This window comes from Convolutriloba macropyga, unplaced genomic scaffold (assembly GCF_964194025.1).
Source record: "Convolutriloba macropyga unplaced genomic scaffold, txConMacr16.3 SCAFFOLD_4944, whole genome shotgun sequence".
Classification (NCBI taxonomy): Eukaryota; Metazoa; Xenacoelomorpha; order Acoela; family Convolutidae; genus Convolutriloba; species Convolutriloba macropyga.
In genome coordinates this window covers 1-12,500 of record NW_027450244.1, presented here as the reverse complement: position 1 = coordinate 12,500, position 12,500 = coordinate 1, and the positions used below count along the sequence as shown (strand labels likewise).

The window sequence follows — 12,500 nt, the reverse complement described above, 5'->3', positions numbered from 1 at the left end:
TTCAGGTTATGTAGTTGATTGTCTCTTAATTGGTTCACTGACCAATATGAGACAGAAACCGATTCAGCAGTTTTGTTCGCTACTACTATCAAACACAGGTCGAAGTTTCCATTCAGTCATTAATTCCAACTTTCAAATGTTGTTGTTTCAGCTTTCGCTTACTAGAAGCAACATAATACTCGCTGCAATACAGACCTCGGGAAACCCTCACCGTGAATAAGGTTCACTCACATATTTCACTACATTTTGCGTGGGATTGGAGATGAGGCTACTCGTTCTTGCTCAGTACTAGGCTGAAAATTAACGAAACTTCGTTACAAACGTTCACATGTTGATGTTTCCGCTTTCGCGTACTCGAAACAACATAATACTAGTCTTTGTAATTTAGTTTCATAATTTCAACTGTTCTCATGCAGAATTTTTGCTCATTCTTATCCCAAATTTTGACCTGGCTACTAGTTACACTCCTTGTACTTATTGCAAAATGACCACAAATTTCAACAGCTTTCACATGTTGCTGTTTCGGCTTTCGCTTACTACAGTCAACATAATACTCGTTGCAAAATAAGTGCTCGGCATCTGCAATTTTCCAAAGACGAAGTTTCGCCAGTTCAATTTTCGCTCGCCAATTATGGCTACTAATTCACACGGTACTGAGCTCAACAACATTAAATTTGTTCAGCAAGACTTTCACATGTTGATGTTTTGGCTTTCGCCTACTAGAAGCAACATAATACTCGTCTTGTTAGCTCATTCAATGAGAATAGCTTTTCCCGTTGAGAATTTTTGCCTTCAATTGGCGTTGTAGTGAGTTTGGCTACTCAGATCACCAAATACTTGTGACAATTCGAACCAGAAATGTTTTCAATTTTCACATGCTGATGTTTCGGATTCAACCTACTAGAAGCAGCATAATACTTGTATTCAACAATTTCTGTATCAAATCCCAGTTTTCTCTGGTGCATCTTTGCCAAACTATTCCAAACTGCCTGAGTCTGAATACCAATTACAGGTACTAGTAAATGCACGTTACTAAGGACTATATAGTTCTAGGTTACTGTACACAACGACGTTCACATGTTGATGTTTCAGCTGCCGCTTACTAGAAACAACATAATACTTATCGTGCATACCTTTCCATAACTTGTCCTTTTCAGATGCATTAGTTTCCCTTTGTCTTGGCTTCTACAGTCAGACTGGCTACTAGTAACAGCACAGTACTAATCACATATCGTTCTACAGTTTGCAGACAACTTTCACATGTTGATGTTTCAGCTTTCGCCTACTAGAAACAACATAATACTCGCTGTATACATTTGTAGTTCTCTATGTAACTTTCATGTGAAGAAGTTTCGCCAGTCTTTTTGACTGTCTCAAATCTGAGTCATGCTTAGGCTACTAGTTGCTTCATAGTACTTATCGCCTCGAGATCATTGAACAAAACTTGATTTTCACATGTTGCTGTTTCAGCTTCCGCTTACTAGAAACAACATAATACTAGTCTCATTAAGTTCCGTCTCTTTGCAATTTTCTTATGAAGAAAATTCGCCATCACAATGACTCCAGCAGTTCTTGATCAAGGAATGCAATCATTGATCAGAATGCTATTATTTGAATCGGTTCTGCTTTAAGTGTTCCAATTTTATTGGAAGCACCAACAATAGAACATCAATGTGTTCAATCGAGAGTTATATAACCCTGAATCGGACGCAGTCAACAGCCGAAGCCGAGACCGCCTTTTGCGTTAGAGAGGTCGGTAAACAAATCTTGCGATTCATACCGAATTAACACATATAGCTGTGCTCCTCTTCGTAAAGCGAGCCAAGTGATCCCCTGTTGAAGGATGTATTTGGACCAATCTAGTAGCATTTGGTTTCCAACAAGCTCTCCCAAGTTAGCTTACTTATTGGGCTTTTCAACCAATTCGGTTGGCTACAAGCATCATCAAAGTACTAGCCACAGTTTGATCGCAAAATTCTACGACTTTCACATGTTGATGTTTCGGCTTGCGCTTAGCCTACTATAAGCAACATAATACTAGTCATATCATAGAGCGTGATCAGCTTGTGACGTTCTCATGATGAAGTTTCACCAACAGTGTCTCACTTCGAGCTTAAATCCAGCTACTAGTAACTACACAGTACTGACTGCAACGATAACTTTTATCTATACCTTTCACATGCTGCGCTTTCGGCCAGGGCCTACTAACGTCAACATAATACTCGATATAAACTTTTGTTCATGATGCAGCTTCCCCATGCAGAAGTTTCGCCTTCAAATGCTCTCTTGGCCATATGACGTAAGAAAAGGTTACTAGTAACATCACAGTACTAGCCACAGTTTGATTGCAAAATTCTACGACTTTCACATGTTGATGTTTCGGCTTGCGCTTAGCCTACTAGAAGCAACATAATACTAGTCATATCATAGAGCGTGATCAGCTTGTGACGTTCTCATGATGAAGTTTCACCAACAGTGTCTCATTTCGAGCTTAAATCCAGCTACTAGTAACTACACAGTACTGACTGCAACGCTAACTTTTATCTATACCTTTCACATGCTGCGCTTTCGGCCAGGGCCTACTAACGTCAACATAATACTCGATATAAACTTTTGTTCATGATGCAGCTTCCCCATGCAGAAGTTTCGCCTTCAAATGCTCTCTTGGCCATATGACGTAACACAAGGTTACTAGTAACATCACAGTACTAGCCACAATTTGATCGCAAAATTCTACGACTTTCACATGTTGATGTTTCGGCTTGCGCTTAGCCTACTAGAAGCAACATAATACTAGTCATATCATGGAGCGTGATCAGCTTGTGACGTTCTCATGATGAAGTTTCACCAACAGTGTCTCATTTCGAGCTTAAATCCAGCTACTAGTAACTACACAGTACTGACTGCAACGATAACTTTTATCTATACCTTTCACATGCTGCGCTTTCGGCCAGGGCCTACTAATGTCAACATAATACTCGATATAAACTTTTGTTCATGATGCAGCTTCCCCATGCAGAAGTTTCGCCTTCAAATGCTCTCTTGGCCATATGACGTAACACAAGGTTACTAGTAACATCACAGTACTAGCCACAATTTGATCGCAAAATTCTACGACTTTCACATGTTGATGTTTCGGCTTGCGCTTAGCCTACTAGAAGCAACATAATACTAGTCATATCATAGAGCTTGATCAGCTTGTGACATTCTCATGATGAAGTTTCACCAACAGTGTCTCATTTTGAGCTTAAATCCAGCTACTAGTAACTACACAGTACTGACTGCAACAATAACTTTTATCTATACCTTTCACATGCTGCGTTTTCGGCCAAGGCCTACTAACGTCAACATAATACTCGATATAAAATTTTGATCATGATGCAGCTTTCCCATGCAGAAGTTTCGCCTTCAAATGCTCTCTTGGCCATATGACGGAACACCAGGTTACTAGTAACATCACAGTACTAGCCACAGTTTGATTGCAAAATTCTACGACTTTCACATGTTGATGTTTCGGCTTGCGCTTAGCCTACTAGAAGCAACATAATACTAGTCATATCATAGAGCGTGATCAGCTTGTGACGTTCTCATGATGAAGTTTCACCAATAGTGTTTCATTCGAATTGGTTCTGCTTTAAGCTCTCCAATTGTTTTGGATGAACCAGTTTTGCCCTTCGAAGCCACTTTTGTGAGCTTTTGTGGGTCTTTACCAAGAGGATATACCTCAAGGCCTCTTTCAATTCCTTTAAGTTCTTTCAACTCCTTTACAGTTTCTAGGTTCACATAGCTGCAAACCTTATTTCTAGTTTTAAGTCTGGCCAACTTGGGGAGAGTTGGTGCAGACCGTGACCAATTCTAGTAGGATGCCACAACAAGAATGTGATCAACTTAGCTTGTCGATGAACCTGCCCCACATTCAAACAACTCTATCGCCTTTTCCTCGTATAGTTATATGCGAGGGCCTCTCATAGAGAGCGCTGTTAGCAACCTTTTCCACATAGACGATAAAGTTGTGAGTGTTTTGCACATGGCTGTTGTCATCACCACGTGACGAGTCAACTCAGCTTGACTCTCTACACTCCGACAAGCTTTGCACATACGCCTTTAGTTCAGTATGTGTCTTTAATCTGACTCCGGTGCCTCAAGCCGGAAAAATTGTCAGATTATGATCATTATCGGTTAGTCATCCCGATGCAAGATCGTATCGTACTGTCTTTGTCTACCTCCAGATTCCGAAGAACAGGAGGAGACTCTCCCAGACCTACATATCTGGGAGAATGTTCAGAGGGCGAGAAGCTGTGGATTACTCTCCCCTAAGAACTGACTAAACTTTACCCTCGTCCAAGGTAAGTTTATTTTAGCTAGCCTTCTATGTAAAGGATCTGAGGCTAAGCTGTGTTTTTTCGAGCCTTTGGCTCGGAGCAAGTTCAGTGGGGCCCCGAGTAGCTCAACTCTTTCCCACTGAACAGCGCAACGCTCTGTCACTCGCTGGGATTTTTGCGTGTCGGTTCTAACCACGCGACTTGTGGACCTTTTTAGGCCTTTCTCATTCACAAGTCTATAGCTGGGCTTCTATAACCCAGCTTCTGAGATCTAGATAGCTGCAGTTCTGCTAGGCTGCTTTTGCTAACTAGTCTCCCTTTAAGCAGTCCCTTGCCATGACTGCTGAACTATGTATCCACACAAGTAGTTTTTGAGCTCGATACATAATTCGAGATTGGTTGCCAAGCAATCTCTAGCGACAGAGCGTCATGCGCACTACAGACATGGCCTCTACCAGCAGCCATGCCCGAAGGAATCAATCACTGATCCTTCCGCAGGTTCCCCTACGGAAACCTTGTTACGACTTTTACTTCCTCTAGACAATTAAGCTCGATCCGCTTCATCCCGTTGCCGGAGACCGAAGTCCCAACAGTAGGAATTTGCAATTCTTGCTTAACTATCCAATCAGTAGTAGCGACGGGCGGTGTGTACAAAGGGCAGGGACGTAATCCCTATGAGTTGTTGACTCATAAGTACCAGGAATTCCTGGTTCACGTCTGCAAGTTACAACAGACGATCCCCTTGAAGCGCTGTACTTTTCTCTGATTGCCCAGTCCATTTCGGACCAAGGGCTGAGTACTCAATCTAAAAGTACACAGTGTAGCGCGCGTGCAGTCCAGAACATCTAAGGGCATCACAGACCTGTTATAGCCTCACTTCATCTGCGGTATTTAATTCCGCATAGTTCCTCTAAGAAGTGTTTGAATTCACATATAGTGAATTTCATTATTTAGATGGAGAAGATCTCGTTCGTTATCGGAATTAACCAGACAGATCACTCCACTAACTAAGAACGGCCATGCACCACCGCCCATATAATCATGAAAGATATTCAATCTGTCAATCCTTAAGATGTCTGGACCGGGTGAGTTTTCCCGTGTTGAGTCAAATTAAGCCGCAGGCTCCACTCCTGGTGGTGCCCTTCCGTCAATTCCTTTAAGTTTCGATTTTGCAACCATACTTCCCCCGGAACCAATAAACTTTGGTTTCCCGGTTAATCTCTTGCCAAGTCAAGATCGACTTTGACAAATTGTAGGTTGGTATAGTTTATGGTCAGAATTACGAGGGTATCTAATCCTCTTCAATACTCTGACTTTCGTTCTTGATTAATGAAAACATTCTTGGCAAATGCTTTCGCAGTAGTTTGTCTTGCCACGATCCAAGAATTTCACCTCTAACGTAGCAATACAAATGCCCCCGTCTGTTCCTTTCAATCATTACCGCACTCAGCCAACCGGCATCAATCGAGTAGCGGGTCATTCTCCATTATTCCATGCTTTATTATTCGATCCCAAAGGATGCTTTGAACACTCTAATTTTCTCAGGGTGAAAACACCGTTTCCACAGTTCGTCACATTTAAGTGCAAACTATTTCTTCGATGCGAAGGATGAGCGGAACGAGTCAACAGATTTAACTGAAGACCATGTTGCCGTTCTACTCAAACAGATCCAACTATGAGCTTTTTAAACGCAGCAACTATTGCATACGCTTGTAGAGGCTGGTATTACCGCGGCTGCTGGCACCAGACTTGCCCTCTACTCGTTCATCAATGGAGCTTTTAAGTCCATTCCATTCTGATTACAAACCATAAAGGTTCATATCATTATTTCTAGTCACTACCTCCTCGTGCGGAGAGTGGGTAATTTGCGTGCCTGCTGCCTTCCTTGGATGTGGTAGCCGTTTCTAAGGCTCCCTCTCCGGAATCGAACCCTGATTCCCCGTTACCCGTCACAACCATGGTAGTCCGTTACACTACCATCATAGGTTGATAGGTCAGAAATTCGGAAGTTCCGTCCCCAAGCCGAAGCTATCTGGGATCTTTCAGTTACTAGGACTCATCACGGGATGTGTCTGTACTTAGCAAATCACCCGGTGTAGTCTTGTAAAAGTCTCCGACAGTGTCGGACAATCAGCATGCATTAGCTGCAGGGTTACCGCAGTTATTCATTTAGCTTGCAAATCAACTAATAGATAGTAACTGATTTAATGAGCCATTCGCGGTTCCACTTTTTCAAGCTTCGCTTGCACATGCATGGCTTAGTCTTTCAGACAAGCATATGGCAACTGACAGGATCAATCAGTTTAATTGTACTTTGAACAATCTTTCGATTTGTTCGAATTTAGAAAGACATAGCCTTGCGGCCTCGTCAATCTTGCTTTGAGCTTTTTAAATCACGAAGAGTTTCAATGCATGCTTTGGCATGGCTACTAGTTACTACACAGTACTCTACACACTTAGAGTTACCCACGATTACACATTTCACATGCTGATGTTTCGGCTCGCGCGTACTAGAAACAGCATAATACTATGTGTACTGGTAGATAGCGCTCTGTGAGCATTTCCCATGAGCAGGTTTTGCCCTCCAAATCTCTGTTCTACTGTTACCAATACCGGCTAACAACTGTATCATACTAGGGAGAATTGACTCATGATTTAAAAACCAGATGTTCACATGTCGATGTTTCGGCTCTCGCCTACTAGAAACAACATAATACTAGTCTGTTAAAAATCTCAATCACGCCGCCTCTTCAGATACAGAAGTTTTACCTTTTATTGGTTAGAGAACAGCTTTCCAGCTGTCGACATGGTTACTAGTAACAACACCGTACTCAACACAAAAACTTTTCAACTTCACAACTTTCACATGCTGATGTTTCTGCTTTCGCATACTAGAAACAGCATAATACTTATTGTTTTGTCAAGTAATTTGTGTGTCTTTCCCATGTGAAGTTTCACCGGTCAACAATGTTTCCCTGACCAATTACGGCTACTAGTAGCTGTATAATACTAGGGAAAATGATTGAGGATTTAATATCAGATTTTCACATGTTGATGTTTCGGCTTTCGCCTACTAGAAACAACATAATACTAGTCTGCTAAGAAATCTCGCTCAAATTGCCTTTTCACATACAGAAGTTTCACCTTCTATTGGTTAGAGAACAGTTCTCAGCTGTCGACATGGTTACTAGTAACAACATCGTACTCAACACAAAAATTCTTCAACTTCACAACTTTCACATGCTGATGTTTCTGCTTTCGCGTACTAGAAACAGCATAATACTTATTGCTTTGTCAAGAAGTGTGTGTGTCTTTCCCATGCGAAAGTTTCACCGGTCAGCAATAATTGCCGTGTCCAATTAAGGTTACTCATAGCTGTATAATACTAGGGAAAATGATTGAGGATTTAATATCAGATTTTCACATGTTGATGTTTCGGCTTTCGCCTACTAGAAACAACATAATACTAGTCTGCTAATAAATCTCGCTCAAATTGCCTTTTCACATACAGAAGTTTCACCTCTTCTTGGTCACTGTACAGATGATGCTGTCTGTTCTTTATTTGGTTCTGCTTATTATAAGGAGGGGCATCACTCCTTCCTCCTTGGTTTGCATGCATTAAGCCTGCTTTGTGAAAAGCGTATCTTTCTAGCTTTTCTTCGCCTTACTCGAGTAGGACGATACAATCCAGACATTAGTCAGTCTTGGTGTAAAGTCACTGAGTATTATTCGGTTCTGCTTTATTCAGCAATATGCTGTATAATTGTTGTAATTTGCGAACATATTTGTTCTCAGTTCCGAACTACTAGCGACGACAGATTACCAGCGGTCATGAGCCATCAAGGTAGTTCTTTGGTGCATCAAGTAGAGAGGTGCCATCAAACAACACTTCCCTAATAATGCTACACACATAGAATTTGCTACAGTGCAGCTTTTTACTTTGCAAAATTTGCGCACAAATTTTGCATAGAATAAATGTTTTATCAAGATTTTTAGATCCCCTCCCTTGAGAGAACGTTACTCCTTTAAGTGAACACCCCGCGGCGTCCTGTTGTTATTGCTTATAACCATTTCGCAAGCCGGAGGCATAATGCACTACGCAAGCCGCTACTTTGGCACAGAGGCACCTAGTTTTACACCCGGGACTTCAGGTGGCCCAGTTTTACACCCAGTACAGCGGTGCCAGTTGGTAACCCGGTGGATCCTCGGAGACCAGACATGATCATAGATCAAACCCGATGTATGCTACTCCTGAACGTATAGTATCTCCACTGTGCAATGAAATTATCGTTCGTTTCGGGCCTTCCTATACGTTCAGCAGACAATCGCTAGGAATTCACCTCGTGACCCGTGGTGACCACACTGGATTTCAAGTTTATTGATTTGGACAGACCTGTCATTTATTTTGCTTTTCAGCTTCAGTTCTGCTCGATCTAGCTTGCCTAAGGCTTGATCTCGCTTTGCTCACCCCTGTAGGAGCCTCTACTAGTACCACTCGGAGTAATGGGGAATCCACCAGACCTAATCGATGAATGCCATCAAACAACAAACATCATACCCGGCTTCATCAGGCATATTTTATTACTTCCGAGAGGTACTTTAGTATCAGATCTTTCTCCATGCCTCTTATGAGGACCCGTCAGACCTTTCGGTTTATCGTTTAGCTTCAGTCCTGCTCGATCTAGCTTTCCCAAGGCTCGATCTAGCTCTATTCGCCCCACTAGAGGGCTCTCTAAGACCCCTCGGTCTTAGTGTTAGCTCCGGTACTGCTCGGTCGTGCTTGCTGAAGGCCCGACCCAGCTTTAGTTAGATTCTCGTACTTTCTCTTGGCCTCTCTAGGAGGACCAGACAGACCTCTCGGTCTATCGTTTAGCTTCAGTCCTGCTCGATCTAGCTTGCCCAAGGCTTGATCAAGCTCTATTCGCCCCGCTAGAGGGCTCTCTAAGACCCCTCGGTCTTAGTGTTATCTTCTGTAATGCCTAACCAAGCTTACTACAGGCCTTGGTCAGGTCTTTATCGGTCACCGATTAGTAACAGACCAATCATAGGGCCTTCCACCCTATCCGGGTTGAGGTCTTTAGTCCAGCCATATTTTGACAAGACACCTCTCCCTAATAATGCCCCACACATAGAATTACTGTCCATGCAGTATTTAACTTGTGTTTTTTTCTAAAATTTGATTTTCACTTTTTGGAGGTTCATTTGCTCCTCTGACACTCTTTCAGCTTCAATCTTACTCGATCTAGCTTTCCCAAGGCTCGATCTAGCTCTATTCGCCCCACTAGAGGGCTCTCTAAGACACTTCGGTCTTAGTGTTAGCTCCGGTCTTGCTCAATCGTGCTTGCTGAAGGCGCGATCAAGCTTTAGTTAGCTTCTCGTACTTCCTCTTGGCCTCTCTAGGAGGACCAGACAGACCTCTCGGTCTATCGTTTAGCTTCAGTCCTGCTCGATCTAGCTTTCCCAAGGCTCGATCTAGCTCTATTCGCCCTGCTAGAGGGCTCTCTAAGACCCCTCGGTCTTAGTGTTAGCTCCGGTACAGCTCGGTCGTGCTTGCTGAAGGCCCGATCAAGCTTTAGTTAGATTCTCGTACTTTCTCTTGGCCTCTCTAGGAGGACCAGACAGACCTCTCGGTCTATCGTTTAGCTTCAGTCCTGCTTGATCTAGCTTTCCCAAGGCTCGATCTAGCTCTATTCGCCCTGCTAGAGGGCTCTCTAAGACCCCTCGGTCTTAGTGTTAGCTCCGGTACAGCTCGGTCGTGCTTGCTGAAGGCCCGATCAAGCTTTAGTTAGCTTCTCGTACTTTCTCTTGGCCTCTCTAGGAGGACCAGACAGACCTCTCGGTCTATCGTTTAGCTTCAGTCCTGCTCGATCTAGCTTTCCCAAGGCTCGATCTAGATCTATTCGCCCTGCTAGAGGGCTCTCTAAGACCCCTCGGTCTTAGTGTTAGCTCCGGTACAGCTCGGTCGTGCTTGCTGAAGGCCTGATCAAGCTTTAGTTAGCTTCTCGTACTTTCTCTTGGCCTCTCTAGGAGGACCAGACAGACCTTTCGGTCTCTTGCTTAGCTTCAGTCCTGCTCGATCTAGCTTTCCCAAGGCTCGATCTAGCTCTATTCGCCCCGCTAGAGGGCTCTCTAAGACCCCTCGGTCTTAGTGTTAACTCCTGTAATGCCTAACCAAGCTTACTACAGGCCTTGGTCAGGTCTTTATCGGTCACCGATTAGTAACAGACCGATCATGGGGCCTTCCACCCTATCCGGGTTGAGGTCTTTAGTCCAGCCATATTTTGACAAGACACCTCCCCCTAATAATGCCCCACACATAGAAATACTGTCCATGCAGTATTTAACTTGTGTTTTTTCTAAAATTTGATTTTCACTTTTTGGAGGTTCATTTGCTCCTCTGACACTCTTTCAGCTTCAATCTTACTCGATCTAGCTTTCCCAAGGCTCGATCTAGCTCTATTCGCCCCACCAGAGGGCTCTCTAAGACACTTCGGTCTTAGTGTTAGCTCCGGTCTTGCTCAATCGTGCTTGCTGAAGGCGCGATCAAGCTTTAGTTAGCTTCTCGTACTTTCTCTTGGCCTCTCTAGGAGGACCAGACAGACCTCTCGGTCTATCGTTTAGCTTCAGTCCTGCTCGATCTAGCTTTCCCAAGGCTCGATCTAGCTCTATTCGCCCCGCTAGAGGGCTCTCTAAGACCCCTCGGTCTTAGTGTTAGCTCCGGTACAGCTCGGTCGTGCTTGCTGAAGGCCCGATCAAGCTTTAGTTGGCTTCTCGTACTTTCTCTTGGCCTCTCTAGGAGGACCAGACAGACCTCTCGGTCTCTTGCTTAGCTTCAGTCCTGCTCGATCTAGCTTGCCCAAGGCTTGATCAAGCTCTATTCGCCCCGCTAGAGGGCTCTCTAAGACCCCTCGGTCTTAGTGTTAGCTCCGGTACAGCTCGGTCGTGCTTGCTGAAGGCCCGATCAAGCTTTAGTTAGCTTCTCGTTTTTTCTCTTGGCCTCTCTAGGAGGACCAGACAGACCTCTCGGTCTATCGTTTAGCTTCAGTCCTGCTCGATCTAGCTTTCCCAAGGCTCGATCTAGCTCTATTCGCCCCGCTAGAGGGCTCTCTAAGACCCCTCGGTCTTAGTGTTAGCTCCGGTACAGCTCGGTCGTGCTTGCTGAAGGCCCGATCAAGCTTTAGTTGGCTTCTCGTACTTTCTCTTGGCCTCTCTAGGAGGACCAGACAGACCTCTCGGTCTATCCTTTAGCTTCAGTCCTGCTCGATCTAGCTTTCCCAAGGCTCGATCTAGCTCTATTCGCCCCGCTAGAGGGCTCTCTAAGACCCCTCGGTCTTAGTGTTATCTCCTGTAATGCCTAACCAAGCTTACTACAGGCCTTGGTCAGGTCTTTATCGGTCACCGATTAGTAACAGACCGATCATAGGGCCTTCCACCCTATCTGGGTTGAGGTCTTTAGTCCAGCCATATTTTGACAAGACACCTCCCCCTAATAATGCCCCACACATAGAATTACTGTTTATGCAGCTTTTCACTTGTGAAATTTTTAATTTTCGCAATTATTATAGAATAAGTGTTTGCGCAGCTTTTCATAGGTCGAGCTCTAGCTAGCTAGCTCAAGCTAGCTAGCTAGCTCAAGCTCAAGCTATCTAGCTCAAGCTCAAGCCAGCTAGCTCAAGCTCAAGCTAGCTAGCTAGCTCAAGCTCAAGCTAGCTAGCTAGCTCAAGCTCAAGCTAGCTAGCTCAAGCTCAAGCTAGCTAGCTCAAGCTCAAGCTAGCTAGCTAGCTCAAGCTCAAGCTCAAGCTAGCTAGCTCAAGCTCAAGCTCAAGCTAGCTAGCTAGCTCAAGCTCAAGCTAGCTAGCTAGCTCAAGCTCAAGCTAGCTAGCTAGCTCAAGCTCAAGCTAGCTAGCTCAAGCTCAAGCTCAAGCTCAAGCTAGCTAGCTAGCTCAAGCTAGCTAGCTAGCTCAAGCTCAAGCTAGCTAGCTAGCTCAAGTTCAAGCTAGCTAGCTAGCTCAAGCTCAAGCTAGCTAGCTAGCTCAAGCTCAAGCTAGCTAGCTCAAGCTCAAGCTAGCTAGCTCAAGCTCAAGCTAGCTAGCTAGCTCAAGCTCAAGCTCAAGCTAGCTAGCTCAAGCTCAAGCTCAAGCTAGCTAGCTAGCTCAAGCTCAAGCTAGCTAGCTAGCT

The 12,500-nt window shown here is 44.2% G+C and overlaps 1 non-coding gene and 1 pseudogene across 1 annotated transcript in view; both read right to left on the bottom strand.

Annotated features, from left to right (window-relative positions):
* LOC142355737 (large subunit ribosomal RNA) overlaps window positions 1-10 on the bottom strand; it is a 3,522-nt gene extending 3,512 nt beyond the window's left edge. Inside the window, exon 1 of the ribosomal RNA XR_012761291.1 lies at window positions 1-10. This exon is cut by the window's left edge and continues 3,512 nt beyond it. This is a non-coding gene — a ribosomal RNA (large subunit ribosomal RNA).
* Window positions 11-1,693: 1,683 nt separating this feature from the next.
* LOC142355736 (5.8S ribosomal RNA) lies at window positions 1,694-1,845 on the bottom strand (annotated as a pseudogene).
* Between the last annotated feature and the right edge of the window lie 10,655 nt (window positions 1,846-12,500).